Raw genomic sequence first — 6,310 nt, forward strand, 5'->3', positions numbered from 1 at the left:
GGAGAAAAGGAAGGAGGAGGGAGAAGAGCAAGAGGGATAAGGAGAGAAAGAGAGAGAGAGAGATATGGAGGGAGGGAGAAAATGGAAGGAGGAGGGAGAAGAGCAAGAGGGATAAGGAGAGAAAGAGAGTGAGGGGGAGATATGGAGGGAGGGAGAAAAGGGAAGGAGGGAGAAGAGCAAGAGGGATAAGGAGAGAAAGAGAGAGAGAGAGAGTGAGGGGGAGATATGGAGGGAGGGAGAAAAGGAAGGAGGAGGGAGAAGAGCAAGAGGGATAAGGAGAGAAAGAGAGAGAGAGAGAGAGATATGGAGGGAGGGAGAAAAGGGAAGGAGGAGGGAGAAGAGCAAGAGGGATAAGGAGAGAAAGAGAGAGAGAGAGAGAGATATGGAGGGAGGGAGAAAAGGGAAGGAGGAGGGAGAAGAGAAAGAGGGATAAGGAGAGAAAGAGAGAGAGAGAATGAGGGGGAGATATGGAGGGAGGGAGAAAAGGAAGGAGGAGGGAGAAGAGCAAGAGGGATAAGGAGAGAAAGAGAGAGAGAGAGAGAGATATGGAGGGAGGGAGAAAAGGGAAGGAGGAGGGAGAAGAGCAAGAGGGATAAGGAGAGAAAGAGAGAGAGTGAGGGGGAGATATGGAGGGAGGGAGAAAAGGAAGGAGGAGGGAGAAGAGCAAGAGGGATAAGGAGAGAAAGAGAGAGGGAGAGAGAGAGAGATATGGAGGGAGGGAGAAAAGGGAAGGAGGAGGGAGAAGAGCAAGAGGGATAAGGAGAGAACGAGAGAGAGAGTGAGGGGGAGATATGGAGGGAGGGAGAAAAGGAAGGAGGGGGGAGAAGAGGAAGGTAGAGAAATGATGGAAAGGGTAGAAGCTGGAATGTATTTTTATTTCTGTCTCAGGTCAACGTCAATAGGGATATTCGGATCCTTTTGAGAAGTGTATTTTGACAGAAGTTTAACATTCTGTCATAAAGAGCACATGTTCAAATGAATAAAAAACACATTTTCCCTTCTCAAGAGGGTAAAAAAAAGAAGAAGACTAGAATAAGTGCCTATTAAGTGCCCCCAAAAGTAAGAGGATTGACAATTTCATCTTAAAATCAGCCATCAATCCCCTGGAAGCTTGTTGTGTGCAACAAGGAGTGGCAATTGACCCTTTGCTAGCCCCGCCCCCTTGGTTACTGTTGCAACCTCCAACAGCATTTTCCCGGGAAGCCCAATACCCCCATCAACCACTGGCTAAATCCCCTCACAATCATGGGTGGATTGGCCAGAAGGGACATCTTTTATTGGGGTGGGCTGGTCAGGTCAAAATCGACAAAAAAACAACAACAATTTTTTTGTATTTTATTATTTAAAAAACGCGGCCTCCTGTTTTTTTATTTTATAATTTTTGCACAATTTCTCTTTTTGTCGTAATAATCTATATTGGCTGACCAGTTGGAAACGGCCGGCAGACATACCAAGCTGCTAAATGTCTGAAATGAACAGACTTATTTGCTAAAAGTTCTGGTTCTTCTGGTCTGAGTGGTGCAGAGGACAGTGGTCCAGTCGAGGTAGGAAGAAAACAGAGAAAGATACACTCACACACACTAACACAGATCATGTAGCCTACTGCAGCCGGTAAAGCCTAATATTTAGCCTGTATATTGTATGAAAAAGTAAGCTAATTAGGGAAGAGGGGGAACATTTAGACACTAGTCTACTTGCAATATATAGCCTAACAGGTCGTTAGATTTGCTTTTCTAACACATACACTATATTTAAAAAAAAAATGTTTAACCTTTATTTAACTAGGCAAGTCAGTTAAGAACAAATTCTTATTTTCAATGACGGCCTAGGAACAGTGGGTTAACTGCCTGTTCAAGGGCAGAACGACAGATTTGTACCTTGTCAGCTCGGGGGTTTGAACTTGCAACGGCTCAGCCGCAAAGTGGTAGGCCACACATGCTCAAAGAACAGGACCATCAAGTGCTGAAGCACGTAGCGAGTAATAATCAAATGTCCTTAGTTGTAACACTCACTACCGAGTCCCAAACTGCTTCTGGAAGCAACCATCTGGCAGTACAACAGAAGAATCTGGGGTTTGGTGGATGCCAGGAGAATGCTACCTGCCCCAATGCATAGTGCCAACAGTAAAGTTTGGTGGAGTAGGAATAATGGTCTGTGGCTGTTTTTCATGGTCGGGCTAGGTCCCTTAGTTCCAGTTAGGGTTGCACATTTTGGGGAATATTCAGAGGTGGAAACTTTCTGTGGGAATTAGCGGGAATATATGGGGATTAACGGCAATATATGCTAATTCATATTAATTCCATTTAAATGTAGATGTTTTTTGCATTGGATATATTTACCATATTATGTGGAGACAGAAACATAAACCTGTAACCTCATCATAAATAGAGATTACAAATGATTAAATCCTTCCAATAGAAATAATCAATAAAAAAAATGACTGACGAATTTAACTTTAATTAAATGAGTTGACTCTTCACATGAGATGATTTCACTGAACAACAAAAGAAAGGGAATATTGAATGATCCCCAATGATCCATCACATCTCCCAAAAACATTTTCAACATACACCTGTAAAATGATGAGTCCAGAAACGAAAGCTTTGGTTGTCTTCCTCTCAGGCTTCCATGTCTTCTCCCTGGACCTCCTCAATGTCCACCTCTTGAACATCGGACTCTGTGGCCTCATCTTCACTGTCACCTTCCAACCTTGTTGAGGATGGCTCGTTGTCAGGCTCAAAAAGCCTCAAATTTGCCCGGATGGCCACCAATTTTTCAACCCTTGTATTTGTCAGCCTGTTGCGTGTTTTGGTGTGTGTTCCCAAACAAGGACCAGTTGCGCTCTGCGGCGGCTGATGTTGGTGGGATTTAGACGGTGATGGGGGCAACAGGGGAAAGAGCCACAGATCCACATCTCCATCCCAAAGCCCTTGCTTGGAAGTGTACTTCGCCAGACTGCCATATTCCATCTCCATCCCAAAGCCCTTGCTTGGAAGTGTACTTCACCAGACTGCCAAGAACCTTCCCCTCATCCAGGCCAAGGTGGCGAGACACGGTAGTGATGACACCATAGGCCTTGTTGATCTCTGCACCAGACAGGATGCTCTTGCCAGCATACTTGCTGTCCAACATGTATGCTGCGGCGTGTATGGGCTTCAGGCAGAAGTCTTCACACTTTTTAATGTATTTCAGAACTGCAGTTCCCTCTGCTTGGAGCAACAGTGAAGTGGGAAGGGCAGTACAGATTTATTCTCTTACATCTGCAAGCAGAGTCTGAACATCAGACAGGATGGCATTGTCTCCCTCAATCCGTGCAATGGCTACTGCTATAGGTTTCAGGAGTTTCACGTTGCTTACCACTCTCTCCCAAAATACATCATCCAGGAGGATCTCTTGGGGCTGTCCATATCGGCAGACTGTGATATGGCCATTTCTTGGAGAGACTTCTTCCACACCAGGAGACTGTCAAACATGATGACAACACCACCCCAATGGGTGTTGCTGGGCAGCTTCATTGTGGTGCTCTTATTCTTCTCACTTTGCTTGGTGAGGTAGATTGCTGCTATAACTTGAAGACCCTTCACATACCTAACCATTTCATTGGCTCCATTGTTTTCAGTGCCATTATGTCCTTGAGGAGCAGATTCAATGCATGAGCAGCACAGCCAATGGGTGTGATGTGAGGGTAGGCCTCCTCCACTTTAGACCAAGCAACCTTCATGTTCGCAGCATTGTCTGTCACCAGTGCAAATACCTTCTGTGGTCCAAGGTCATTGATGACTGCATTCAGCTCATCTGCAATGTAGAGACCGGTGTGTCTGTTGTCCTTTGTGTCTATGCTCTTGTAGAATAATGGTTGAGGAGTGGAGATGATGTAGTTAATTATTCCTTGCCCACGAACATTCGACCACCCATCAGAGATGATTGCAATACAGTCTGCTTTCTCTATGATTTGCTTGACCTTCACTTGAACTCTGTTGAACTCCGCATTCAGCAAATGAAAAGATAAAGCATGTCTGGTTGGAGGGGTGTATGCTGGGCGAAGACATTCAAAGTCTGATTCTAGGAAGACCATGTGCTGTTGCTATCAATAAGGTGTCTGATTCATCATTTTCACCTCAAATAGAAGTAGAGGGACTTTTGTCAGAGGTTGCTTGTTGTGAGGGCTGAAGGAACTTTATGCACTTGACCAGATGATTCTGCATCTTTGTTGCATTCTTCACATATGATTTGGCACAGTATTTTCAAATGTACACAGCTTTTCCTTCTACATTAGCTACAGTGAAATGTCTCCACACATCAGATAGTGCCCGTGGCATTTTCCTGTACAGATTAGAGGAAATTAGTTTAAAAAAAAACAAAAACAAATCCATGTACAGATAAATAGTTAAGCAGTTAGATTAAACAACTCCTTTGTAAGATACATGCTTTAAAATGAAACGCATGGAAACAGGTGAAATAACACTCCTCAGTTAGCAGGCTCAAGCAAGCTAAAACCCACATGGTAGCAAAAACTAACTAGCAGAAATTGTTAACAAGTTAGAAATGATTTAAACACACTTTTCTGTAGTCTACTATTTACTAGTTAACAAAAAATAATGTATGTCGTATAAAATATATTCACCCAGTATTGTAATCAAATCAGCTGTATCAGCTGAATCAGCTGTACATGTGATGGAAGAGTGCACTGTGCATGCAGAGGGTTGCAATTCCATTGAATTGGGGATAGTTTAGCCAAAATGTGCCACAAGACCTAGAATTGCCATATGTTTATCCCACAAAAAAAGGTTCACTATTATAAGCTAACTGTTTTCATGAATTTAAGCAAAATTCTCCAAATTCCAGGGCTTAACTTCCCATGGAAAAAACCTTTGCAACGCTAGTTCCAGTGAAAGGAAATCTTCTGTGCATCCAACTTTTTGGCAACACTTTGGGGAAGGCCCTTTCCTGTTTCAGCATGACAATGACCCTGTGCATAAAGTGTGGTCCATACAGAAATTATTTTTCAAGATCAGTGTGGAGAAACTTGACTGGCCTGCACAGAGCCCTGACCTCAACCCCATCGAACACCTTTGGAATTAATTGGAACTGTTAAATCATCCTAATGAATCTGTGATGTTGGGGGCTGTCTGTGTATTTTAAAGGGTTTTATCAATGCTTCTAAATCTCTGTCTCTCTTCAGCCCAGTGAAGGTTTGTGAATTGTAGCAGAGAGGAACAATCACGTATTTGCCCCCTCATTGGCTAGAGTGGTCCCACCTGATCTCGCCTCCTCCCACCCGCCTTCCATCTTTGAGGACATGTATTTCCATGGTTAGACCAGGGAGTTTGACTCGGCAACATAATAGCTCACATTTGACTGTAGTGACTAGGGACTCTGGTGTAGGATTACATTACATGAACACCGCCATTGGAGGCTGGAATGTCTCATCTAAAATTTAATTCGCTCATCGGAGGGCCCATCACTGCTTGCTTCAAAAGCTGGAAATCTGTCTGCAATTTGTGCCATTATTCTATGACAAACACAGATGATTTCATATTGAAGTCAATAGATGAAAACAGAGAGAGAGGAAGAGAGACACAGTTCCTTAATGTTTTGGCTGTATACAAAGCCTAATATTACACACAGCTAATTGAGCAGAACACGACATGCACTATAACTCAGAGGAGGAAGGGGAGGACCACCCTTCTCAATGAATTTAATAAAAATTCTAATTGTAAAACATTGAAAAAGTTATCCTTTTTAGATAAAACTATACTAAATATATTCACGTTTTATTGTATTCTGCAATGTTGGGAAGGACCGTAAAGTAAGCAATTCACTGTTCGTCTACACCTGTTGTTTACGAAGCATCTGACAATTAAAACTGTATTTGATTTGATATTATGTTTGTAGTGTAGCTAACCACTAAATGACTCACGGTCAGCATGCAGTCAAAGCTGGAACCACTTCTGGAGATAACTAGTGCTCTCAAATCGTATCCTGATGTCGACAGCAAGATGGGCATTGTATTCATAACATTGCTAACTTAGATAGCTGACATACATTTTGAGAAAACAAGTCATATTAAGTGGATAGCTAGCTAGCATTAGCAACATTTGGTGGTAAATGAGACAGAGCTAGCTAAGCTGAGCTAGCAGACAATGTAGCAAAAGTATAATTTCGGATTTAAATAAATCATCCATCAATAGGCTCTGCATTTCAGGAATCACAGTAGCAAGTACTTGTGGTGCACTGTTAAATTATTTAGCTATTTAAAAAAAGATAATAATAATCAAATAAAACTGTTTTTGCAATAGCCCTGTTTGGC

At 42.6% G+C, this 6,310-nt stretch overlaps 1 protein-coding gene across 2 annotated transcripts in view; it reads right to left on the reverse strand.

Moving 5' to 3' along the window:
* lekr1 (leucine, glutamate and lysine rich 1) overlaps positions 1-6,310 on the reverse strand; it is a 234,763-nt gene that overhangs the window by 131,289 nt on the left and 97,164 nt on the right. The window lies entirely within an intron of this gene.

Source organism: Oncorhynchus keta, chromosome 18 (genome assembly GCF_023373465.1).
Source record: "Oncorhynchus keta strain PuntledgeMale-10-30-2019 chromosome 18, Oket_V2, whole genome shotgun sequence".
Classification (NCBI taxonomy): domain Eukaryota; kingdom Metazoa; phylum Chordata; class Actinopteri; order Salmoniformes; family Salmonidae; genus Oncorhynchus; species Oncorhynchus keta.